Below are 27,645 nucleotides of genomic sequence, written 5' to 3'. Positions count from 1 at the left end.
AAAGAAATCCCAGGGCTGATCTCCTTCAGAATGGACTGGTTGGATCTCCTTGCAGTCTAAGGGACTCTCAAGAGTCTTCTCCAACACCACAGCTCAAAAGCATCAATTCTCCAGCTCTCAGCCTTCTTCACAGTCCAACTCTCACATCCATACATGACTACTAGAAAAACCATAGCATTGACTAGGCCGACCTTAGTCGGAAAAGTAATGTCTCTGCTTTTCAATATACTATCTAGGTTGATCATAACTTATCTTCCAAGGAGTAAGCATCTTTTAATTTCATGGAAGCAGTCATCATCTGCAGTGATTTTGGAGCCTCCCAAAATAAAGTCTGACACTGTTTCTACTGTCTCCCCATCTATTTCCCATGAAGCGATGGGACCAGATGCCATGATCTTCGTTTTCTGAATGTTGAGTTTAAGCCAACTTTTTCGCTCTCCTCTTCCACTTTCATCAAGAGGCTTTTTAGCTCCTCTTCACTTTCTGCCATAAGGATGGTGTTATCTGCATATCTGAGGTTATTGATATTTCTCCTGGCAATCTTGATTCCAGCTTGTGTTTCTTCCAGTCCAGCGTTTCTCCTGATGTACTCTGCATAGAAGTTAAATAAGCAGGGTGACAATATACAGGCTTGACGTACTCCTTTTCCTATTTGGAACCAGTCTGTTGTTCCATGTCCAGTTCTAACTGTTGCTTCCTGACCTGCATACAGATTTCTCAAGAGGCAGGTTAGGTGGTCTGGTATTCCCATCTCTTTCAGAATTTTCCACAGTTTATTGTGATCCACGAAGTCAAAGGCTTTGGCAAAGCCTATAAAGCAGAAATAGATGTTTTTCTGGAACTCTCATGCTTTTTCCATGATTCACCGGATGTTGGCAATTTGATCTCTGGTTCCTTTGCCTTTTCTAAAACCAGCTTGAACATCAGGGATTTCACAGTTCATGTATTGTTGAAGCCTGGCTTGGAGAATTTTGAACTGAGTGCAATTGTACAGTAATTTGAGCATTCTTTGGCTTTGCCTTTCCTTTGAATTGGAATGAAAACTGACCTTTTCCAGTTCTGTAGCCATTGCTGAGTTTACCAAATTTCCTGGCATTTTGAGTACAGCACTTTCATAGCATCATCTTTCAGGATTTGAAATAGCTCAACTGGAATTCCATCACCTTCAGTAGCTTTGTTTGTAGTGATGCTTTGTAAGACCCAGTTGACGTCACATTCCAGGATGTCTGGCTCTAGGTGAGAGATCACACCATCGTGATTATCCAGGTCACGGTGCTCTTTTTTGTACAGTTCTTCTGTGTATTCTTGCCACCTCTTCTTAATATCTTCTGCTTCTGTTAGGTCCATACCATTTCTGTCCCTTATCTAGCCCATCTTTTGCATGAAATTTTCCCTTGGTATCTCTAATTATCTTGAAGAGATCTCTAGTCTTTTCAATTCTGTTATTTTCCTCAGTTTATTTGCATTGATCGCTGAAGAAGGCTTTCTTATTTCTTCTTGCTATTCTTTGGAACTCTGCATTCCGATGTTTATATCTTTCCTTTCCTCCTTTGTTTTTCACTTCTCTTCTTTTCACAGCTATTTATAAGGCCTCCCCAGACAGCCATTCTGCTTTTTTGCATTTTGTTCCCATGGGGATTGTCTTGATCCCTGTCTCCTGTACAATATCACAAACCTCATTCCATAATTCATCAGGCACTCTATCTATCAGATCTAGGCCCTTAAATCTATTTCTCACTTCCACTGTATAATCATAAGGGATTTGATTTAGGTCATACCTGAATGGTGTAGCAGTTTTCCCTACTTTCTTTAATTTAAATCTGAATTTGGCAATAAGGAGTTCAAGATCTGAGCCACAGTTTGCTCCTGGTCTCGTTTTTTCTGACTGTATAGAGCTTCTCCATCTTTGGCTGCAACGAATATTATCAATCTGATTTCGGTGTTGACCATCTGGTAATGTCCATGTGTAGAGTCTTCTCTTGTGTTGTTGGAAGTGGGTGTTTGCTATGACAAAATTTCTTGGCAAAACTCTATTAGTCTTTGCCCTGCTTCATTCCACATCCCAGGTCCAAATTTGCCTGTTACTCCAGGTGCTTCTTGACTTCCTACTTTTGCATTCCAGCCCCCTATAATGAAAAAGACATCTTTTGGGGGTTAGTTCTAAAAGGTCTTGTAGGTCTTCATAGAACAGTTCAACTTCAGCTTCTTCAGCATTACTGGCTGGGGCATAGACTTGGATAGCTGTGATATTGAGTGGTTTGCCTTGGTGATGAACGGAGATCATTCTATCATTTTTGAGATTGCATCCAAGTACTGCATTTTGGACTCTTTTTGACCATGATGGCTACTCCATTTCTTCTGAGGGATTCCTGCCTGCAGTAGTATATGTAATGGTCATTTGAGTTAAATTCACCCATTCCAGTCCGTTTTAGTTTGCTGATTCCTAGAAAGTCGACATCCAGTCTTGCCATCTCTTGTTTGACCACTTCCAATTTGCTTTGATTCATGGACCTAACATTCCAGGTTCCTATGCAATATTGCTCTTTATAGCATTGGACCTTGCTTCTATCACCAGTCACATCCACAGCTGAGTATTGTTTTTGCTTTGACTCCATCCCTTCATTCTTTCTAGAGATATTTCTCCACTGATCTCCAGTAGCCTATTGGGCAACCTATTTTGAAACAGAATACTAGTCAGCCATAAAAACTGAAATTATGCCATTTTAAGCAACATGGATGGACTGAAAGATTATCATTCAAAGTAAAATAAGTCAGGGAGAGAAAGGTACATACCAAATGACACCACTTATATGTGGAATCTAAGTATGACACAAATGAACATATTGATGAAAGAGAAATAGACTCATGGAAAGAGAGAACAGACCTATGGTTTCCAAGAAGGAGGATGATGGGGGTGTGAGGAATTGAAGGTTGGATTTAAAAGATGTAAACGATTACATATGGAATTTACAAATGACAAGGTCCTTCTGAAGAGCACAGAGAAGTATAATCAGCATCCTTTCATAAACCAAATTGGAAAATAATATAAATATTACTATACATGGGACTTCCCTTCTATCTGGTGGTTAAGACTCCACACTTACACTGCAATGGATGCAGGTTCAATCCCTTGTCATGGAAATAACCCTACATATCCTGCAGCATTGTAAAAAAAAAATTTTTAATGCACATATATGTATGTACACACACACACAAATGTATATACATACATATATGTGTATAACTGAATCACCTTGCTGTAAAGCAGAAATTAACACAAAATTGTATACTTCAATAAATGACATGAATGGGAAAAACAAAGGTTGGTATATTTCACTGTGTGTAATCTTTATATCCTAAGACAAGTGCTGTAACTAACACAGCTCACTACCTCCTGGAAGGCTTGCTGAAATACTAACGGAGATGCATACTTGTGTCTGCAATTTATCACAAAATACACCAAGGGGTAAGATGGATTGATGTATAGAAGGATGGACAATGGATAGACACATGAAAAAGGAAGTATTGTGAAATACGTACAGAAGAATCTAGGTGGGAAGCCTCTGTTTTAGCTAGAAAACATGTTCACCTCGTTGAATGTTTGGAATAATAAGGTATTCAGGAAAAAGCAGAGCAAAACCAATGAAAATCATAATGCACATGAAGTATCATTTCAAATTTTAAAATATGAGCTGAAAAGATGCAGAGGAGATAGGCTGAAATATTGTGTGCTCAGTCCCTCAGTCGTGTCTGATTCTTTCGCAACCCAATCAATTTTAGCCCAGCAGTCTACTGTCTCCATGGGATTCTCCAGGCAAGAATTCTGGAGGGGTACCATTCCCTTCCCCATGGGATCCATGGGGTCTTCCAGGGATCTTTTCTATTCCTGACTCCTACATTTGCAGGCAGGTTCTTTATGACTGAGCTACCAAGGAAGCCACAAAATATGAAGTGTAGTGAAATTAAACATGGTTTTTACTTACTTTTTCACACTCCATGTACTGGCCAAGTTCCTTTCCCAGTCTCCACAGATTACATTTTCCGTAGTAGAACTAGAATCACCTTGCATCTGGCCTAAGAGACAGGCCTACAGGACAGCAGCATTGTCCTGCTTGTCTTCCCCTCCTGGGAATCTTGGCGTTGAGCACCTGCTGGGGCTTCCAGAGACCTCCAATCACTACTCTAGAGACATGTCACCATTGGCTGCACTTGGCTGACCAATCCTATGGCCGACTCATCTGTTTGGAGTCCCAGGTGCAGCCCCACCCATCCTGGCTTCCCAGGGTGCTCCCGTCTCCATTTCATTTTTTCTCTTTCAGCTTAGTTCAGTTACTCAGTCGTGTCCGACTCTTTGCGACCCCATGAACCACAGTACACAAGGCCTCCCTGCCCATCACCAACTCCCAGAATTTGCCCAAACTCATGTCTATTGAGTAGGTGATGCCATCAAACCATCTCACCCTCTGCTGACCAGTTTTCCTCCTGCCTTCAATCTTTCCCAACATCAGGGTCTTTTCAAATGAGTCAGCTCTTTGTATCTTCTGGCCAAAGCATTGGAGTGTCAGCTTCAACGTCGTCCTTCCAATGAATGCCCAGGACTGATCTTGTTTAGGAGGGACTGGTTGAATCTGCTTGCAGTCCAAGGGGCTTCTCAAGAGTCTTCTCCAACATCACAGTTCAAAAGTATCAATTCTGCATTCAGCTTTCTTTATAGTTCAACTCTCACATCCATACATGACCACTGGAAAAAACATAGCTGCTGGGGTCCAGCCTTGGTGGATCCAGGGTGATCGAAGGTGGGGACAGAGTCGGTGTCCTTGGAAAAATACATATTTAATTACAGAGATATAGAGAGATTAGAAACGGATAATATAGTAGGAAAATTAGTGGAGAAAAAGAGGCTGAATAACTTGATTTATGTGGAATAGCATCCATGCTCCAGATGGGTGCCGGAGGCCAGCGTGAGGAACTCCGCCCATGGCGAAGGTCATGAGGAATGAGGCTTGGCATACACAAAGGCGTGATCAAGCCACAGGAAACCCCCTGTTCCCGAGCATCGAACCCCAAAACCAGAGTCTGTTCTATGCTCTCACCTACACCTCTGACTTTACAGGGGGCTCTCCCCCATAACCGTTTCTCTCAGAGAAGGAGTAAACGTGCAGCTCCAAGGCAATAAAAATTCTTGGGCGTGACAAAAGTGTTTCATCTTACGGACTCCTCTGAAGGTTATCTAGCCTGCCTGTATAGGTTCATCCGGCCACATGTGATTGTTTATAGCCTCCAAATCTGAGAGGCATAAGATGTTTTAGACTTACTAAAGGCAAATTCTTTTGGGGAATTAGAAATTATTAGTATAGTTTGTTGGTTAGGAATTATATTGGTGAAGGGTTTTTTCATTTGCTGTCAATAATTGCTGCTAATTCCCTGCTCTGGGTGGGAAAAGGATGTTTCAGGTCAAACCTCTCTGCTGACAGACTAGCTTGTGTGACAGGATTATCCATACTGCTGCCACTAGGCACATGATTGTTTACTACCTCTCAACCATAAACAGCACAGAGAGTTTTGGAGTATTTTGAGAGTCTTAATTAGCATAGGGCTTTTTCTTTTTCTTGAGTCAATGATTGCCGCCAGGCCTCCATATCCTTAGGCACCTGGGAATATATTAATCAATGTATTTGGAATATAGCAAAGGAAATATAGTAGTTTTTGATGTTAGCAATACTAGACCTTTTGAGTTAATGGATTTTCTCTTTTGTAATAGATCACTGTACTTTATTATAAATCACTATGTCCTTGTTATGTAAAAATGTAACTTTATCATATCTTAAGACTAAATAGATCTTAAGGGGAGCATTGGTGAAAGGATTTTCATTTGTTGGGCTGATGTTTGCTACTACGTCTCCATGTTCCATACGCTTATAATGAATATAACTAACATATAGGAGAAATAAGTATTAACCTTTAAGCATATAGGAGAAATAAGTATTAACCTTTAAGATTAATCATGTTAACCTTGGGTTAAATAAATTCCTTTCGTGATTGTAACTCACTACACCCTCACCCTATAGGAATGTAACTTTATTTGGAGGGTGGTGCTTGGTTTAAGAAAAAAAAACACACTTGGAAAAAATAAGTTTTTTGGTTATCAGAAAGAAAGGATCATAAAATGTCAGCAGGTCTCACTCATGGCCAGAAGATAATGTAATATCCCTAAGACCTTTTTTTATACATTTATGTGAAGCACCTGATTTTGATAAAGATCAGGATTGCTGACCCCCTCGTGACTCTGTATTCATCCTTATGTGTAACAAAAGGTATATAACCAAACCCCCAAATAAAGAAATTGGATCAGTTTCCAGAAAGACTCATTACCACATGTCGCTTCTTTCTTGCTCCCGTTTTTCTGGCAGAATTCCCATCTGGAGCATGGATGCTATTCCAAGTAATCCAAGTTAATCAGTCTCTTTTTCTCCACTAATCTTCCTACTACACTACTACATTTCTAATCTCTGTATATCTGTGATTAAATATGTATTTTTCCAAAGACGCCGACTCCGTCCCCACCTTCGAATCACCCTGGATCCACCGGGGCTGGACCCTGGCAGATGGGAATTCAGCCAGAGAAACCGGGAGCAAGAAAGAAGCGACATGGTGGAATCAGTCTTTCCAGAAACTGATACAATTTCTTTATTTTTTGGTTTGCTTATATACCTTTTGTTACACATAGGGATGAATACAGAGTCATGTGGGGGTCAGCAGTCCTGACATTTATCAAAATCAGGTGCTACACATAAAAAAGTCTTAGGGATTTTACATCATCTTCTGGACATGAGACCTGCTGACATTTTATGATCCTTTCTTTCTGATAACCCAAATCGTATTTCTACCAAGGGTGTTTTTTCTTAAACCAAGCACCACCCTTCAAATAAAGTTGCATTCCTATAGGATGAGGGTGTAGTGAGTTACAATCAAGAAAGGAATTTATTTAACCCAAGGTTAACATGATTAATCTTAAAGGTTAATACTTATTTCTCCTATATGCTTAAAGGTTAATACTTATTTCTCCTATATGCTAGTTATATTCAGTATAAGGGCAGGGAACATGGAAATTTAGCAGCAAACATCAACCTAACAAATGAAAATCCTTTCACCAATGTTCCCCTTAAGATCTATTTAGTCTTAAGATATTGATAAAGTTACATTTTTACACAGCAAGGACACAGAGATTTATAACAAAGTACAGTGATCTACTACAAAAGAGAAAATTCATTAACTCAAAAAGGCTAGTATTACTAACCTTAAAAACTGCTATATTTCCTTTTCTATATTCCAAATGCATTGATTAATATATTCCCAGGTGCCTAAGGATATGGAGGCCTGGCGGCAATCATTGACTCAAATGAGAAAAGCCCTATGCTAATTAAGACTTTAAAAATACTCCAAAACTCTCTGTGCTGTTTATGGTTGAGAGGTAGTAAACAGTCATGTGCATAGTGGCAGGAGTATGGATAATCCGGTCACACAAGCTAGTTTGCTAGCAGAGAGGTTTGACCTGAGACAACCTTGTCACACCCAGGGCAGGGAATTAGCAGCAATTATTATCACAACAAATGAAAAAATCCTTCACCAATATAATTCCTAACCAACACATTATACTAATAATTTCCAACTCCCCAAAAGAATTTGTCGTTAGTAAGTCTATAATATCTCATGCCTCTCAGGTTGAGAGGCTCTAAACAATCACATGTGTCAGGACAAACCTATACAGGCAGGCTAGATAACCTTCAGAGGAGTCCATAAGCTGAAACACTCTTGTCATGCCCAGGAATTTTTATTGCCTTGGAGCTGCACGTTTACTCCTTCTCCGAGAGAAGTGGTTATGGATGAGAGCCCTCCATAAAGTAAGAGGTGTAGGTGACAGCATAAAACAGACACTGGTTTTGGGGTAGATGCTCAGGAACAGGGGGTTTCCTGAGGCTTGATCATGCCTTTGCATATGACAAGCCTCCTTCCTCATGACCTTTGCCATGCGTGGAATTCCTCACGCTGTCTCTCAGCACATAGCCTTGACTAGACGGACTTTTGTTGACAAAGTAATGTCTCTGCTTTTTAGTATGGTGTCTAGGATGGCCATATGCTCTAAGGAGCAAGTGTCTTTTAACTTCATGGCTTTAGTTACCATCAGCATTGATTTTGGAGCCCAGAAAATAAAGTCAGCCACTCCTTCCACTGTTTCCCCATCTATTTCCCATGAAGTGATGGGAACAGATGCCATAATCGTAGGTTTCTGAATGTTCAGCTTTAAGCCAACTTTTTCGCTGTCCTCTTTCACTTTCATCAGGAGGCTCTTTAGCCCTTCTTCAAGTTCTGCCATAATGGTGGTGTCATCTGCATACCTGAGATTATTGATATTTCTCCTGACAATCTTGATTCCAGCTTGTGGTTCCTCCAGCCCAGCATTTCTCATGATGTATTTTGCATATAAATTAAATAAGCAGGGTGACAATATACAGACTTGACAGACTCCATTTCCTATTTGGAAGAAGTCTGTTGTTCCATGTCCAGTTCTAACTGTTGCTTCCTGCCGTGCATACAGGTTTTTCAAGAGGCAGGTCAGGTGGTCTGGTATTCCCATCTCTTTCAGAATTTTCCACATTTTATTGTGATCCGCACAGTCAAAGGATTTGGCATAGTCAATAAAGCAGAAATAGATGTTTTTTTCCTGGAACTCTCCTGCTTTTTCAATGATCCAGTGGATGTTGGCAATTTGATCTCTGGTTTTGTTCCCTTTTCTAAAACCAGCTTGAACGTTTGGAATTTCACAGTTCACATATTGCTGAAGACTAACTTGGAGAATGTTGGGCATTAATTTACTAACATATGAGATGAGTGCAATTGTGCAGTGATTTGAGCATTCTTTGGCAATGCCTTTCTTTGGGATTGGAATGAAAACTGACTTTTCCCGTTCTATGGCCACTGCTGAGTTTTCCAAACTTGCTGACATATTGAGTGCAGCACATTCACAGCATCATCTTCCAGGATTTGACAGAGCGCAACTGGAACTCCATCACCTCCACTAGCTTTGTTTGCAGTGATGCTTTCTAAGGCCCACTTGATTTCACATTCCAGGATGTCTGGCTCTAGGTGAGTGATCACACCATCATGATTATCTGGGTCATGAAGCTCTTCTTTGTACACGTCTTCTGTGTATTCTTGCCACCTCTTCTTAATGTCATCTGTTCCTGTTAGGTCCATAGGATTTCTGTCCTTTGTCGAGCCCATCTTTGTGTGAAATATTCCCTGGGTGTCTCTAATTTTCCTGAAGAGATCTCTAGTCTTTTCCATTCTGTTCTTTTCCTCTATTTCTTTGCATTGATCACTGAGGAAGGCATTCTTATCTCTCCCTGCTATTCGTGGAAGCTCTGCATTCCAATGGGTATATCCTTCCTTTTCCCATTTGCTTTTCACTTCTCTTCTTTTCACACAATTGTAAGGCCCCCTTAGAGGCATTTTGTGTTTTTGTTTGTTTGTTTGCATTTCTTTTTCTTGGGGATGGTCTTGATCCCTGTCTCCTGTACAGTGTCACAAACTTCCATCCATAATTCATCAGGCTCTCTGTCTATGAGATCTAGACCCTTAAATGTTTCTCACTTTCACCGGATAATCGAAAGGGATTTAATTTAGGTCATAGCTGAATGCTGTAGTTGTTTTCCCTACATTCTTCAATTTACGTCTGAATTTGGCAATAAGGAGTTCTTGATCTGGGCCACAGTCAGCTCCCAGTCTTATTTTTGCTGACTGCAGACAGTTTCTCTATCATTGGCTGCAAAGAATGTAACCAATCTGATTGCACTGTTGGCCATCTAGTGATGTCTGTGTGTAGAGTCTTTTCTTATGTTGCTGGAAGAGGATGCTTGCTATGACCACTGTGTTCTCTTGGTAGAACTCTCTTAGCCTTTGCCCTGCTTCATTCTTTATTCCAAGGTCTAATTTGCCTGTTACTCCAGGTGTTTCTTATGTGTATATATGTATGTGTATGTATATATATATATATATACACACACATATACATATATACATATAGTATATTATCTAATTATAATATATTAATATTATAACTATATAATATTATAATTATATAATATAATCTTATTATAATTATATAATATAATCTTATTATTATACTATTAATATTATTAATATAATAATATAATATATATTATACATATTATGTATATGTATATATGTGTATATATATATATATACACACATCATAGGTTGTATTGTGCAACGTGGGGAACAGAGTCAGTATTATGTAATAACAATAAATGGAACGTTTAACTTTAACAATTGTATAATAATAAAGAAAAGAAAAGAAAGAGGAGGAGGTAGGAGGGAAGAAAGGAACGAAATAGTGGCACTTTTTGGAGGTCACATAGCCAATATTGACTAGCCATTTTTGGGGCCTAGTCACATATATATATATAAGTCAACATATACAAGACATATATATATATATATATATATATATATATATATATATATATATATATGTATGTATATATAATAAAATATTTTACCTTGTGAATATTAAACAAAATATTAAACCTGACTGAAACGACATTAAACTTTTAAAACTTAAACCAAAAAAGATTGATTTGTAGGGAAAAATATTTAATTACTGACCTTATTTTAGAATACTGGGGATGTAGATGGTAATAAAAACAGAACCAGTTTCACTTGATTTTGTTCCTGTAATAAAATTCTTCGTGGCCAATGCCCCCCAGTAGTGCCTGCAATGGATGTGTGCCACTCCCCCACCCTACCTGTAGGAGGCCACTGCATCATTCTAAATTCCTTAGCCAAAAAGGGCCTAGTCAATACTGGCTGTGTGACCTCCAAAAGGCGCCACTATTTTCCTTCCTTTCTTCCCTCCTACCTCCTCCTCTTTCTTTCCTTTTCTTTATTATTACACAATGGTTAACTTTTAACTTTCCGTTTATTGTTATTACATAGTACTGACTCTGTTTCCCATGTTGCACAATACAACCTTGAGCTCATCTCACAATTTATCCCTCCTATTCCCTCACCTCTGTACTGCACCTTCCACTCTCCACTACCCAGTAGATTGTTCTCTATATCTGTAAGACTCTTTCTTTATATTCTCTACTTTGTGATATTTTGTCTATAAATGATATAATGTGGCACTTTTCTTTCTTAATTTACTTACTATTATACCTTCCCTGTTGCTGCAAATGGCATTATTTTATTCCTTTTATGGCTGAGTAGCATTCCATAGGTCTCCCTTGGTGGCTCCTTTGCAAACAATCTGCTTGTCAAGAAGGGGATGTGGGTTAATTCCCTAGGTAAGTAAGATCCCTTGGAAAGGGAAGTGGCAACTGGCTGGAATAGTCTCACCTGGAAAATTCCTTGAGCAGAGGAGTCTGTAGCAGTAGACATCATAGGGTTGCAAAGAGTGAGACATGACTTAGTGACTGAACAAGAGCAAGTGTCTCATAGTACATGTATACCACATCTTTATCCATTCATCTATTGTCTGATGGACATTTACATTGCTTCTATGTCTTGGTGAATGGTGTGCTTGTGCTTCAACGAACATTGAAGTACATGTCTCCATAGCTCTCCAGGAGAGCTACTTAACGATAGGAGAGCTAAGATAAAGAGAACTATGCTAAGGAAGGTAAGCTAAGGAGAGCTACGCTAAGAGGAGCTAAGGGGTGCTGAGGTTAACTAAAGAGAGTTTAGGAAGTGGGGGATAAGCTAAGGGTAGCTGAGCTACCCTAAGGAGAGATAAGCTAAGGAGGGTTGAGCTATGGCAGGCTGAGATAAAGATAGCTCTGGTAAGAAGAGCTAATTGAGGAGAGCTCTGGAGAGGGATGGAGAATGCAATGGCACCCCACTCCAGTACTCTTGCCTGGGAAATCCCATGGACGGAGGAGCCTGCAGGGCTGCAGTCCATGGGGTCGCTAAGAGTCAGGCACAAATGAGCAACTTCACTTTCACTTTTCACTTGCATGCATTGGAGCAGGAAATGGCAACCCACTCCAGTGTTCTTGCCTGGAGAATCCCGGGGACGGGGGAGCCTGGTCGGCTGCCGTCTATGGGGTAGCACAGAGTCAGACACGACTGAAGTGACTTAGCAGCAGCAGCAGCAACAGCATGGAGAGTGAGCTGAGGACAGCTGAGCTGAACACGGGAAAACTAAGAACTAAGGAGGGGTTGGGCTTCCCTGGTGGCTCAGAAGATAAAGCATCTGCCTGCAATATGGGAGACCTGTGCTCAATTCCTTGGTTGGGAAGATCCCCTGAAGAAGGAAATGGCAACACACTCCAGAAGGAAATGGCAACACACTCCAGTATTCTGGGCTGGAAAATTCCATGGACAGAGGAGGCTTGTGGGTTACAGTCCACAGGGTCTCAAAGAGTCGGTCACAATGGTGCAACTTCACTTTCACTTTTTGCTTTCAAGGAGGGATAAGAAAGGCTGAGTTAAAGAGATTTAAACAGAGCTAAGAAAAGAAAAAAAAAAAAAAAAAGAAACCGAGCTAAGGAAAGCTGGGCTATGGAGAGCTGGGCCAAGGAGAGCTAAGGAGCACTGAGGTGAGGAGAGGTGAACTAAGGAAAACTATGGAGAGATAAGCTGAGGAGTGCTGAGATAAGAGGAGCTTATGGACAGCTTACTTAAGGGGAGCTGAGCTAAAGAGGGCTAAGCAAACGATGTCTAAGGAGAGCTAATTAAGGAGAGCTTCGCTAAGGAGAGCAACACTAAGTAGATTGAGCTATACTAACAAGAACTAATTAAGGATAGCTTGCCTGGCAAATCCCATGGATGGAGAAGCATAGTAGGCTGCAGTTGGTCACGACTGAGCAACTTAACTTTCACTTTTCACTTTCATGTATTGGAGAAGGAAATGGCAACCCACTTCAGTGTTTTTGCCTGAGGAATCCCAGGGACTGAGCAGCCTGGTGGGCTGCTGTCTCTGGGGTCACACAGGGTCAGACTCGACTGATGCGGCTTAGCAGCAGCAGCAGTAGAAAGCTAGAAGTCTAACAAAACTAAGATCATGACATCTGGTCCCATTATTTCACGGCAAATAGATAAGGAAAGAGTGGAAAGAGTGATAGCCTTTATAGGAGGGGACTCCAAAATCCCCCAGATGTTGACTGGAGCCTTGAAATTAAAAGACGTTTACTCTTTGGAAAGAAAGTTGTGACCAACCTAGACAGCATATTAAAAAGCAGACATTACTTTGCGAACAAAGGTCCATCTAGTCACGGCTATGGTTTTTCCAGTGGTCGTGTGAGAGTTGGACTATAAAGAAAGCTGCATGGGTGTGAGAGTTGGACTGTGAAGAAATCTGAGTGCTGAAGAATTGATGCTTTTGATCTGTGATATTGGAGAAGACTTTGAAGAGTCAACCAATCCATTCTAAAGGAGATCAATCCTGGGTGTTCTTTGGAAGGACTGATGCTAAAGCTGAAACTCCAGTACTTTGGCCACCTCATGTGAAGAGTTGACTCATTGGAAAATACTTTGATGCTGGGAGGGATTGGCAACAGGAGGAGAAGGGAATGACAGAGGATGAGATGGCTGGATGTCATCACTGACTTGATGGACATGAGTTTGGGTGAACTCTGAGAGTTGGTGATGGACAGGGAGGCCTGGTGTGGGGTCACAAAGAGTCAGACACTTCTGAGAGACTTAACTGAACTGAACTGAGTGCTGAAGAATTGATGTTTTTGAACTGTGGGGTTGGAGAAAACTCTTGTGAGTCCCTCAGCCTGCAAGGAGATCCAACCAGTCCATCCTAAAGGAGATTAATCCTGAGAGTTCATCAGGACTGATATTGAAACTCAATCTCCAATAATTTGGCCACCTGATGCAAAGAAATAACTCATTTGAGTAGACTCTTATGCTGGAAATATTGAAGGTGGGAGGAGATGGGGATGATAGAGAGTGAGATGATTGGATGACATCATTGACTAGATGGACATGAGTTTGAATAAGCTCCAGAGAGTTGGTAATGAGCTGGGAGGCCTGGCATGCTGCAGTCCATGGGGTCACAAAGAGTTGAACATGCCTGAATGACTGAACTGAACCGGTTGATTGTATCACTTAAAGTTTCTGTGTCCTTAATTTTCTGTTTGGTTAATCTATCTATAGGTGTGAGTGGGGTATTACAATCTCCCACTCTTATTGTGTTACTGTTAATTTATCCTTTCATACTTGTTAACATTTGCCCTACGTATTGAGGCGCTCCTACATTGGGTGCATATATATTTATAATTGATATATTTTCTTCTTGAATTGATTCTTTGATCAACATGTAGTGTCCTTCTTTGTATCTTCTCAAAATCTTTGTTTAAAAGTGTATTTTAGGGACGGGATAAAGATGGCGGAGTAATAGGACGGGAAGACCATTTTCTCCCTCACAAATTCCTCAAAAGAACATTTCAACACTGAGCAAACTCCACAAAACAACTTCTGTAGGCTGGCAGAGGTCATCAGGCAACCAGAAAAGCAGACCGTTGTCTTCAAAAACAGGTAGGAAAAAATATAAAAGATGAAAAAGGAGACAAAGGAGGTGGGGAGGGAGCTCCATCCCGGGAAGGGAAGCCCGTCCCAGGAAGGGAATTTTAAGAAGAGAGGTTTCCAAACACCAGGAAACACTCTCCCTGCCGAGTCTGTGGCGAGTCTTGGAAACACAGAGGGCAACATAACAGGAAGGAAAAATAAAGAAATAATTAAAACCAAGAGATTACAAGCCCAACAGTAACTCCCCCAGCGGAAAAGCAGCACAGACGCCTGCATCCGCCATTGGGAAGTGGGGGCAGGGCAGGGACGCTCGGGAGGCGCGGGCTGCAGTGCTTTGTAAGAATCGGGCAGGAACGCCCCATGCGCAACCAGAACGATCTAACTTGCGCTAGCAAACCAGACTGTGGGATAGCTACCGCACGAAAAGCTCGAACATAAGACACCACCAGGACCGAGCACAGAACAAAGGATGGAACGGAAAAAGCCAGCTGCAGACCATCCCCCGCCGGGGACAGGCAGCGAGAGCCATAAGGACTGGAAAGGGGCAATTGCAGACCCGGAGAGACTTTACTTACCTAACTGCAAGCAGGCCTCTTTGCTAAGACTTCTGGGGGTGCTGGACACTCACAATCTGCCTCACGGGGGATGCCAGCGGTCCACCCAGAAAGCTGAGCGGCAGCGGCAGAAAAGGTGACACGCCGCGGCGATTGCGCTCGCCAAACTCCTGAGCTACTTGGACCTGGGAAGGGCACAAAGCGCAGTCCCAGCCGAATCTGTGCCTCTGAGGGTGGCCTGAGCGCCGAACCTGAGTGGCATGGACCGGGGAAGTGCACGCAGCCTAGGGCCGGCCCCAGACCGTTCCCGGCTGAGCATCATAGAGCTGGAGCGGTTAGTGCGCTGCGAGAAGGGACAGGTCAGGCGGGGCTGAGACACTGTGCACACGACAGTGCTATTTGTTTGCAGCATCCCCCCTCCCCACAGCTCGACTGAACTAGTGAGCCTAAAAAACCAGCAAACAGAATAAGTTAAACAGAGGGAACCACCTTGGAAGTGATCCCACATGGCCCAAAACATCAGAGAAGGGCCAGATATATTTTTAATATTTTTAAAATCATTCCTTTTTTTTTTTCTTCTTCTTTTTTTCCAACTTTTTTTTTAATTGTTAAGTCTTCTATTTCTCCTCTAAATTTTATTTCTATAACCTACTATTACTATTAAAAAAAAAAAAAAAAAGACTTCTTCTTTTTTTTTTTTTTTCCCTAAGGCAAACACCATATATAGCCTTTGGATGGTTGTTGGTGGTTTTGTTTGTTTGTTTGTTTGTTTGTTTAATAATTCTTGTTTTTTTTTTCTTTCTTCCTTTTTCCTTCTGCTTCTTTTCTTTAATATTGTACTTTTTAAAATCCAAACTCTACTCTAGATTTTTAATCTTTGCTCTTAGGTTTTTGTTGTCAATTTTGTACATTTAAAAACCCAAACTTCACTACCCATGTTTACCTGAGAGCGAGATTACTGGCTTGACCACTCTCTCCTCCTTTGGACTCTGCTTTTTCTCCACCAGGTGGCCTCTATCTCTTTTCTCCCCCATCTCTTCTCTATCCAATGCTGTGAATCTCTGTGTGTTCCAGACGGTGGAGAACACCTAAGGAACTGGTTACTGGCAGGATTTGTCTCCTTCTCATTCCTCTCTCTTATCCTCCTGGTCACATCTGTCTACTTCCTCCCTCTCCTCTTCCCCGTATAACTCCGTAAATACCTCTGAGTGGTCCAGACTATAGAGCACACATAAGGAAGTGACTACTGGCTAGCTTGCTCTCTCCTCTTTTGATCTCACCGCATCTCATTATAGTTACCTCTAACTACCCCCTCCATCTTCTCTTCTCCTTGTAACTCAGTGAACCTCTCTGAGTGTCCCACAATGTGGAGAAACTTTTCATCTTTAACCTAGATGTTTTATCATCGATGCTGTATAGATGGAGAAGTCTAGAGGCTACTGTAAAAATAAAACTGAAAACCAGAAGCAGGAGGCTTAAATCCAAAGCCTGAAAACATTAGAGAACTCTTGAATTCAGGGAACATTAAGCAATAGGAGCTCATCAAATGCCTTCATACCTACACTGAAACCAAGCTCCACCCAAGGGCCAACAAGTTCCAAAACAAGACATACCACTCAAATTCTCCAGCAACACAGGAACACTCCCCTGAGCTTCAATATACAGGCAGCTCAAAATTATTCCAAAACCCTTAATGTCTCATAACCCATTACTGGTCACTCCACTGCACTCCAGAGAGAAGAAACCCAGCTCCACCCACCAGAACTCCAACACAAGCCTTTCTAGCCAGGAAACCTTGACAAGCCACTGATAGAACCCCACCCACAGTGAGGAAGCTCCATAATAAAGAGAACTCCACAAACTACCAGAATATAAAAAGGCCACCCCAAACGCAGCAATATAACCAAGATGAAGAGACAGAGGAATATTCAGCAGGTAAAGGAACAGGAGAGTTGCCCACCAAACCAAACAAAAGAGGAAGAAGTAGGGAATCTACCTGAGAAGGAATTCCGAATATTGATAGTTAAAATGATCCAAAATCTTGAAATCAAAATAGAATCACAGATAAATAGTCTAGAGACAAGGATTGAGAAGATGCAAGAAAGGTTTAACAAGGACCTAGAAGAAATAAAAAAGAGTCAAAATATAATGAATAACGCAATAAATGAGATCAGAAACACTCTGGAGGCAACAAATAGTAGAATAACGGAGGCAGAAGATAGGATTAGTGAAATAGAAGATAGAATGGTAGAAATAAATGAATCAGAGAGGAAACAAGAAAAACAAATTAAAAGAAACGAGGACAATCTCAGAGACCTCCAGGACAATATGAAATGCTCCAAAATTCGAATTATAGGAGTCCCAGAAGAAGAAGACAGAAAGAAAGATCATGAGAAAATCCTTGAGGAGATAATAGTTCAAAACTTCCCTAAAATGGGGAAGGAAATAATCACCCAAGTCCAAGAAACACAGAGAGTTCCTTATAGGATAAACCCAAGGTGAAACACCCCAAGACACATATTAATTAAATTAACAAAGATCAAACACAAAGAACAAATATTAAAAGCAGCAAGGGAAAAACAGCAAGCAACACACAAGGGGATTCCCATAAGGATAACAGCTGATCTTTCAATAGAAACTCTTCAGGCCAGGAGGGAATGGCAAGACATACTTAAAGTGATGAAAGACAATAACCTACATCCCAGATTACTGTACCCAGCAAGGATCTCATTCAAATACGAAGGAGAAATCAAAAGCTTTACAGACAAGCAAAAGCTGAGAGAATTCAGCACCACCAAACCAGCTCTCCAACAAATTCTAAAGGATATTCTCTAGACAGGAAACACAAAAAGGGTGTATAAAGCCGAACCCAAAACAATAAAGTAAATGGTAACAGGATCATACTTATCAATAATTACCTTAAACGTAAATGGGTTGAACGCCCCAACCAAAAGGCAAAGACTGGCCGAATGGATACAAAAACAAGACCCCTCTATATGCTGCTTACAAGAGACCCACCTCTAAACAAGGGACACATACAGACTGCAAGTGAAGGGCTGGAAAAAGATATACCACGCAAATAGAGACCAAAAGAAAGCAGGAGTGGCAATACTCATATCCGATAAAATAGACTTTAAAACAAAGGCTGTGAAAAGAAACAAAGAAGGCCACTACATAATGATCAAAGGATCAATCCAAGAAGAAGATATAACAATTATAAATATATATGCACCCAATATAGGAGCACCACAATATGTAAGACAAATGCTAACAAGTATGAAAGGGAAAATCAACAATAACACAATAATAGTGGGAGACTTTAATACCCCACTCACACCTATGGACAGATCAACTAAACAGAAAATAAACAAAGAAACACAAACTTTAAATGATACATTAGATCAATTAGACCTAATTGATATCTATAGGACATTTCACCCCCAAAACAATGAATTTCACCTTTTTTTCAAGTGCTCATGGAAGCTTCTCCAGGATAGATTACATCCTGGGCCATAAATCTAAACTTGATAAATTCAGAAAAATCGAAATCATTCCAAGCATCTTTTCTGACCATAATGCATTAAGATTAGATCTCAATTACAGGAGAAAAACTACTAAAAATTCCAACATATGGAGGTTGAACAACACACTTCTGAATAACCAACAAATCACAGAAGAAATCAAAAAGAAATCAAAATATGCATAGAAACTAATGAAAATGAAAACACAACAACCCAAAACCTGTGGGACACTATAAAAGCAGTGCTAAGAGGAAAGTTCATAGCAATACAGGCATACCTCAAGAAACAAGAAAAAAGACAAATAAATAACCTAACTCTAAAACTAAAGCAACTAGAAAAGGAATAATTGGAGAACCCCAGAGTTAGTAGAAGGAAAGAAATCTTAAAAATTAGGGCAGAAATAAATGCAAAAGAAACAAAAGAGACCATAGCAAAAATCAACAAAGCCAAAAGCTGGTTCTTTGAAAGGATAAATAAAATTGACAAACCACTAGCCAGACTCATCAAGAAGCAAAGAGAGAAAAACCAAATCAATAAAATTAGAAATGAAAATGGAGAGATCACAACAGACAACACAGAAATACAAAGGATCATAAGAGACTACTATCAGCAGTTGTATGCCAATAAAATGGACAACGTGGAAGAAATGGACAAATTCTTAGAAAAGTACAATTTTCCAAAACTGAACCAGGAAGAAATAGAAAATCTTAACAGACCCATCACAAGCATGGAAATTGAAACTGTAATCAGAAATCTTCCAGCAAACAAAAGCCCAGGTCCAGACGGCTTCACAGCTGAATTCTACCAAAAGTTTTGAGAAGAGCTAACACCTATCCTACTCATACTCTTCCAGAAAATTGCAAAGGTAAACTTCCAAACTCATTCTATGAGGCCACCATCACCCTAATAGCAAAACCTGACAAAGATGTAACAAAAAAAGAAAACTACAGGCCAATATCACTGATGAACATAGATGCAAAAATCCTCAACAAAATTCTAGCAATCAGAATCCAACAACACATTAAAAAGATCATACACCGTGACCAAGTGGGCTTTATCCCAGGGATGCAAGGATTCTTCAATATCCGCAAATCAATCAATGTAATTCACCACATTAACAAATTGAAAAATAAAAACCATATGATTATCTCAATAGATGTAGAGAAGGCCTTTGACAAAATTCAACATCCATTTATGATAAAAACTCTCCAGAAAGCAGGAATAGAAGGAACATACCTCAACATAATAAAAGCTATACGTGACAAACCCACAACAAACATTATCCTCAATGGTGAAAAATTGAAAGCATTTCCCCTAATGTCAGGAACAAGACAAGGGTGTCCACTTTCACCGCTACTATTCAACATAGTTCTGGAAGTTTTGGCCACAGCAATCCGAGCAGAAAAAGAAATAAAAGGATTCCAAATTGGAAAAGAAGAAGTAAAACTCTCACTGTTTGCAGATGACATGATCCTCTACATGGAAAACCCTAAAGACTCCACCAGAAAATTACTAGAGCTCATCAATGAATATAGTAAAGTTGCAGGATATAAAATCAACACACAGAAATCCCTTGTATTCCTATACACCAATACTGAGAAAGTAGAAAAAGAAATTAAGGAAACAATTCCATTCACCATTGCAACGAAAAGAATAAAATACTTAGGAATATATCTACCCAAAGAAACTAAAGACCTATATATAGAAAACTATAAAACACTGATGAAAGAAATCAAAGAGGACACTAATAGATGGAGAAATATACCATGTTCATGGATATGGAAGAATCAATATAGTGCAAATGAGTATACTACCCAAAGCAATTTACAAATTCAATGCAATCCCTATCAAGCTACCAGCCATATTTTTCACAGAACTGGAACAAATAATTTCAAGATTTGTATGGAAATACAAAAAACCTCGAATTGCCAAAGCAATCTTGAGAAATAAGAATGGAACTGGAGGAATCAACTTGCCTGACTTCAGGCTCTACTACAAAGCCACAGTCATCAAAAAAAATATGGTACTGGCACAAAGACAGACATATAGATCAATGGAACAAAATAGAAAGCTCAGAGATAAATCCACACACATATGGACACCTTATCTTTGACAAAGGAGGCAAGAATATACAATGGAGTAAAGACAATCTCTTTAACAAGTGGTGCTGGGAAAACTGGTCAACCACTTGTAAAAGAATGAAACTAGATCACTTTCTAACACCGCACACAAAAATAAACTCAAAATGGATTAAAGATCTAAATGTAAGACCAGAAACTATAAAACTCCTAGAGGAGAACATAGGCAAAACACTCTCAGACATAAATCACAGCAGGATCCTCTATGATCCACCTCCCAGAATTCTGGAAATAAAAGCAAAACTAAACAAATGGGATCTAATTAAAATTAAAAGCTTCTGCACAACAAAGGAAAATATCAGCAAGGTGAAAAGACAGCCTTCTGAATGGGAGAAAATAATAGCAAATGAAGCAACTGACAAACACATGATCTCAAAAATATACAAGCAACTTATGCAGCTCAATTCCAGAAAAATAAACGACCCAATCAAAAAATGGGCCAAAGAACTAAATAGACATTTCTCCAAAGAAGACATACGGATGGCTAACAAACACATGAAAAGATGCTCAACATCACTCATTATCAGAGAAATGCAAATCAAGACCACAATGAGGTAACACTTCACACTAGTCAGAATGGCTGTGATCCAAAATCTGCAAGCAATAAATGCTGGAGAGGGTGTGGAGAAAAGGGAACCCTCCTACACTGTTGGTGGGAATGCAAACTAGTACAGCCACTATGGAGAACAGTGTGGAGATTCCTTAAAAAATTGCAAATAGAACTCCCTTATGACCCAGCAATCCCACTGCTGGGCATACACACCGAGGAAACCAGAATTGAAAGAGATACATGTACCCCAATGTTCATCGCAGCACTGTTTATAATAGCCAGGACATGGGAACAACCTAGATGTCCATCAGCAGATGAATGGATAAGAAAGCTGTGGTACATATACACAATGGAGTATTACTCAGCCATTAAAAAGAATTCATTTGAATCAGTTCTGATGAGATGGATGAAACTGGAGCCGATTATACAGAGTGAAGTAAGCCAGGAAGAAAAACACCAATACAGTATACTAACACATATATATGGAATTTAGAAAGATGGCAATGACAACCCTGTATGCAAGACAGGAAAAAAGACGCAGCTGTGTATAACGGACTTTTGGACTCAGAGGGAGAGGGAGAGGGTGGGATGATATGGGAGAATGGCATTCTATCATGTATACTATCATGTAAGAATTGAATCGCTAGTCTATGTCTGACGCAGGATACAGCATGCTTGGGGCTGGTGCATGGGGATGACCCACAGAGATGTTATGGGGAGGGAGGTGGGAGGGGGGTTCATGTTTGGGAACACATGTAAGAATTAAAGATTTTAAAATTAAAAAAATAAAAAACAATACTAAAAACAAAAAAAACTATACAAAAAAAAATTTAAAAAAAAAAGTGTATTTTATCTGATATGAGTACTGCTACTCCTGCTTTCTTTTGGTCTCCATTTGTATGGGATATCCTATTCCAGCCCTTCACTTTCACTCTGTATGGGTCCCTTGGATTGAGGTGGGTCTCTTGTAGACAGAACATATAAGGGCCTTTTGTTTGTACCTGTTTTACAATACTTCCTTTGTCACCAGTCTGTCCATTTGTCCACCCCTCTATCCAATCATCAATCGATCTATTTCCTTGGTGCATTTTCTGGTAAATTGCAAATATCAATATGTCTCTCCATAGGTATTTCAGCAAGTCTGCCATTAAGTAGTGAGCCGTGCTTGTTTACAGCAATTTTCTTTGGATATAAAATTTATATACAATGAAATACACCAATCTTGTTCTTTCCCCAGTCAGGTTACTTTTTAATTGAGGTATAGTTGTTTTACAATGTTGTTTTACTTTCTGCTTTACAGCAAAGTGATTCAGTTATACACATGCATGTGTATATGTCCATTGTGTGTGTGTCTGTGTGTGTGTGTGCACATTCTTTTATTTAGGTTTTTCTTTCTTTCTTTCTTTCTTTTGTCTACTCTGTGTGGTATGCAGCATTAGTTGCCTGAACAGGGATTGAACCTGCATCCCCTCAAGTGGAAATGTGGAGTCTTAACCACTGGATGGACAGGGAAGTTGCACATATATTCTTTTTTAGTATGATTTATCATAGGATACTGAATATAATTCTCTGTCCTCTACAGAAGTAACTAGTCCATCCATTCCATACACTCTAGTTTATATATCTTAACCTCAGTCTCCTCCTCCCCCAAGCCACAAGCCTGTTCCCTATTTCCATGAGGGTGCTTCTGTTTCATACATGTGTTCATTTGTGTCATATCTTCGATCCCACTTTTAAGTGATATTTGGTGTTTGTCTTTCTCTGTGTAACTCACTTCACTTAGTATGATTATGTCTCAGTCCATGCATGTTGCCTCAAAAGCCCTTATTTTTGTAGCTGTATAGATTCTTCAATCCTTTTAACCATACATAGGGATATTTATCTGTGGTTATTTTTATGAATACATTATTAAAATGTGTTTAGTATGCCACTCTGGAGAAGGCAATGGCACCCCACTCTAGTACTCTTGCCTGGAAAATCCCATGGATGAAGGAGCCTGGTGGGCTGTAGTCCATGAGGTCATTAAGAGTCAGACATGACTGAGCGACTTCATTTTCACTTTTCACTTTCATGCATTTGAGAAGGAAATGGCAACCCACTCCAGTACTCCTGCCTGGGGAATCCCAGGGATAGGAGTGCCTGGTGGGCTGCCGTCTATGGGTTCGCACAGAGTCAGACATGACTGAAGCGACTTATCAGCAGCAGCAGCAGCAGTATACCACTCGGGACAGTACGTTGATTTTGAGGCTATATTAGGATTTTATATATGTCAGCCAGTTATGTTCATTCACTCAGTCATGTCTGACTCTTGTTACCCAGTGGAATGTAGGATGCCAGACTTCCCTATCCATCACCAACTCTTGGAACCTGCTCAACCTCAAGTCCATCAAGCAGGTTATGCCATCCAACCATCATCCTCTGTTGTCCCCTTCTGCCAGCCTTCAGTCTTCCCCAGCATCAGGGTCTTTTCCAATGACTCATTTCTTTGGATCAGGTGACTAAAATATTGGAGTTTCAGCTTCAGCATCAGTCCTTCCAGTGAATATTCAGGACTGATTTCATTTAGGATTGACTGGTTTGAGTTCTTTGCAGTCCAAGGGACTGCAGATTGTATATGCTAAGTCACTTCAGTCGTGTCTGACTCTGTGCGACCCCATAAAATGCAGCCCACCAGGCGCCACCATCCCTGGGATTCTCCAGGCAAGAACACTGGGGTGGGCTGTCATTTCCTTCTCTAATGCATGAAAGTGAACAGTGAAATTCAAATCACTCAGTTGTGTCTGACTCTTCACAACCCCATGGACTGTAGCCTACCAGGCTCCCCTGTTCCTGGGATTCTCCAGGCAAGAACATTGGAGTGGATTGCCATTTCCTTCTCCGATGTGTGAAAGTGAAAAGTGAAAGTGAAGTCGCTCAGTTGTATCCGACTCTTCGAAATCCTATGGACTGTAACCGACCAGGCTCCTCTGCCCATGGGATTTTCCAGGCTAGAGTACTGGAGTGGGTGCCATTGCCTTTTCCCAGAGTGTATATGGGTAAGAATAAATATTTATTGTGCTTCGCTGCCCTCTCATGGAGAAAAAGAAGAATGTTCGTGAATAAAATTTATAAAATCCAGATGTATTCTGTCATATGTAAATGTGTGTATGAATAAATACTTACTGTGCTTTTCCTGCCCTCTTATGGAGATATATAAGAATGCTTATGTATGTAATTTATAAAATCCAGATATATTCTTCACATGTAGGAAAAGAAACTGGCTAGCTTTATTAAAAATTGATACATGCTTATACCAGGAAATGTAAAGTTGCCAGAAAAATATAAAAACAAAAAGAAAAAAGTCACCTATGATCTCACTTTACCATTGGCTCAGAATTCTGACTTCCTGTAATGAGGAGATGAGGTTGTGCTACTTATTTTAATATAAAATCATCTTTTGTGCTATTTGAATGCTAACATTCAACTTCGCTTTGATGCTTGATTCTTGCTTGGTTAGCTTATCTTTAAGCATGTAGTTTTACAAATACCTAGTAATTAGATCCCCTGTTAAGAGACTGATTGCTTCAATATTTTGTTTTCCTTTTTCTTTCTTTTTTTTTTTTTTTTTCCATTTTCATTATGATTTTTAAAATGTTGCATGTCTTGGCTACAGTATATAGTGTCACAATGAAGATTAAAACCCATGCATCTTATGAAATTAAGGTTTTCTCCAGGAATATGCCCAGGAGTGGTGTGGCTGGGTCATATGGTAATTATTTTTTTAGTTTTTTGTTTGTTTGTTTGTTTTTAAGGAAGTCCCCTGCTGTTCACCATAGCAGCTCTACCCATTTACATGCCCACAAACAGTGCAAGAGGGTTCCCTGTTCACCACACACTCTCCAGAAATTATTTTTTGTAGAATTTTTGGTGATGGCTATTCCGACTGGTGTGAAGTGCTACCTCATTGCAGTTCTGATGTGCATTTCCCTAATAGTCATGTTGACCATCTTTTCATGTGTATTGTCACCATCTGTATGTCTTCTTTAGAAAAATGTCCATTTAGATCTCCCCATTTTTAATTTTTTTTCCTTTTATTGATACTGGCCTACAAGAGCTGTTTTTACATGTTGGAGAATAATGTCTTGATAACTAATGAGATTTGTAACTTTGTCCAGGAGGCAGTGATCAAGGACATTACCCAGAAAAAGAGATGCCAAGATCAAGAAAAAAAGGCAAAATGGTTCTCCGAGGAGGCCTTACAAATAGCTGAGAAAAGAAGAGAAATGAGAAAATAAAGCAAAGGAGAAAATGAGAGATATACCCATCTGAATGCAGAGTTCCAAAGAATAGCAGGGAAAGATAAGAAATCCTTCGTCAGTGATCAACACACAGAAACAGATGAAAACACTAGAATGGGAAAGACGAAATCTCTTCAAGAAAATTAGCGATACCAAGGGAACATTTCATCATAGATGAGCACAATGTAGGACAGAAAATGTATGGACCTAACAGAAGCAGAAGATATTAAGACGAAGAGGCAAGAATACATGGAAGAACGGTACAAGAAAGACCTCCATGACCCAGATAAACACGATGGTGTGATCACTCAACTAGAGTCAGACAACCTGGAATGTGAAGTCAAGTGGGCACTGGGAAGCATCATGCTGTACAAAGCTAGTGGAGGTGATGGAACTCCAGGTGAGCTATTTCAAATCCTGGAAGATGATGCTGTGAAAGTGCTGCACTCGGTATCCCAGCAAATCTGGAAGTCTCAGCAGTGGCCACAGGACTGGAAGAGGTCATTTTTCATTCCAATTGCAAAGAAAGGTACTGCCAAAGAATGTTCAGACTATCAGTTCAGTTCAGTTCATTTCAGTCACTCAGTTGTTTCTGTCTCTTTGCAACCCTATGAACCACAGCAAACCAGGCTTCCCTGTCTATCACCAACTCCCAGAGTCCACCCAAACCTATGTCCATTGACTCAGTAATGTCATCCAACCATCTCATCCTCTGTTGTCCCCTTCTCCTCCTGCCCTCAATCTTTCCCATCATCAGGGTCTTTTCCAATGAGTCACCTCTTTCCATTAGGTGGACAAAGTATTGGACTTTCAGCTTCAACATCAGTCCTGCCGATGTATACCCAGGACTGATCTCCTTCAGGATGGATTGGTTGGATCTCCTTGCAGTCCAAAGGACTCTCAAGAGTCTACTCCAACACCACAATTCAAAGGCATCAATTCCTTGGTACTCAGCTTTCTTTATAGTCCAACTCTCACATCCATATATGACCACTGGAAAAAACATAGCCTTGACTAGATGGAACTTTGTTGATAACGTAACGTCTGTCCTTTTTAACACACATTTGCAATCATCTCACATGCTAAGAAAGTAATGGTCAAAATTCTCCAAGCCAGGCTTCAATGGTACGTGAACCATGAACTTCCAGATGTTCAGGCTGGAGTTGGAAAGGCAGAGGAACCAGTGATCAAATTACCAACATCTTCTGGATCATCAAAAAGAGAGAGTTCCAGGAAAACATCGACTTTTGCTTTATTGACTGCACCAAATACTTTGACCATGTGGATCACAATTAACTGTGGAAAATTCTTAAAGAGATGGGAATACCAGACCATCTGGCATGCCTTCTGAGAAATCTGTATGCACGTGAAAAACCAACTGTTAGAACTGAATGTCGAACAACAAACTGTTTTCAAATCGGGAAAAGAGTACACTGAGGCTATATATTGTCAACCTGCTTATTTAACTTACATGCAGAGTACATCATGTGAAATCATGCACTGGATGAAGCAAAGGCTGGAAACAAGTTTGCTGGGAGAAAAATAAATTACCTCAGATATGCAGATGACACCACCCTTATAGCAGAAAGTGAAGAAGAACTAAAGAGCCTCTCAATGAAAGTGAAAGAGCAGAGTGAAAAAGTTGGCTTAAAACTCAACATTCAGAAAACTGAAATCATGGCATCCAGTCCCATCACTTCACAGCGAATAGATGGTGAAACAATGGAAACAGTGACAGACTTTATTTTTGGAGCTCCCAAATCACAACAGATGGTGACTGCGGCCATGAAATTAAAAGTTATATGCTTCTTTGAAGAAAAGCTATGAGCAAACTGTACAACATATTAAAAAGCAGAGACATTACTTTGCTGACAAAGATCCATCTCATCAAAGCTATGGTTTTTCCAGTAGTCATGTGTGGATGTGAGTGTTGGACTATAAATAAAGCTGAACACTGAAGAATTGATGTTTTTGAACTGTGGTGTTGGAGAAGACTCTTGAGAGTCCCTTGGACTGCAAGGATATCCAACCAGTCGATCCTAAAGGAAA

Source organism: Budorcas taxicolor, chromosome Y, assembly GCF_023091745.1.
Source record: "Budorcas taxicolor isolate Tak-1 chromosome Y, Takin1.1, whole genome shotgun sequence".
NCBI lineage: Eukaryota > Metazoa > Chordata > Mammalia > Artiodactyla > Bovidae > Budorcas > Budorcas taxicolor.
The sequence above is the reverse complement of the archived record's forward strand: the minus strand, read 5'-3'. Positions refer to the sequence as shown.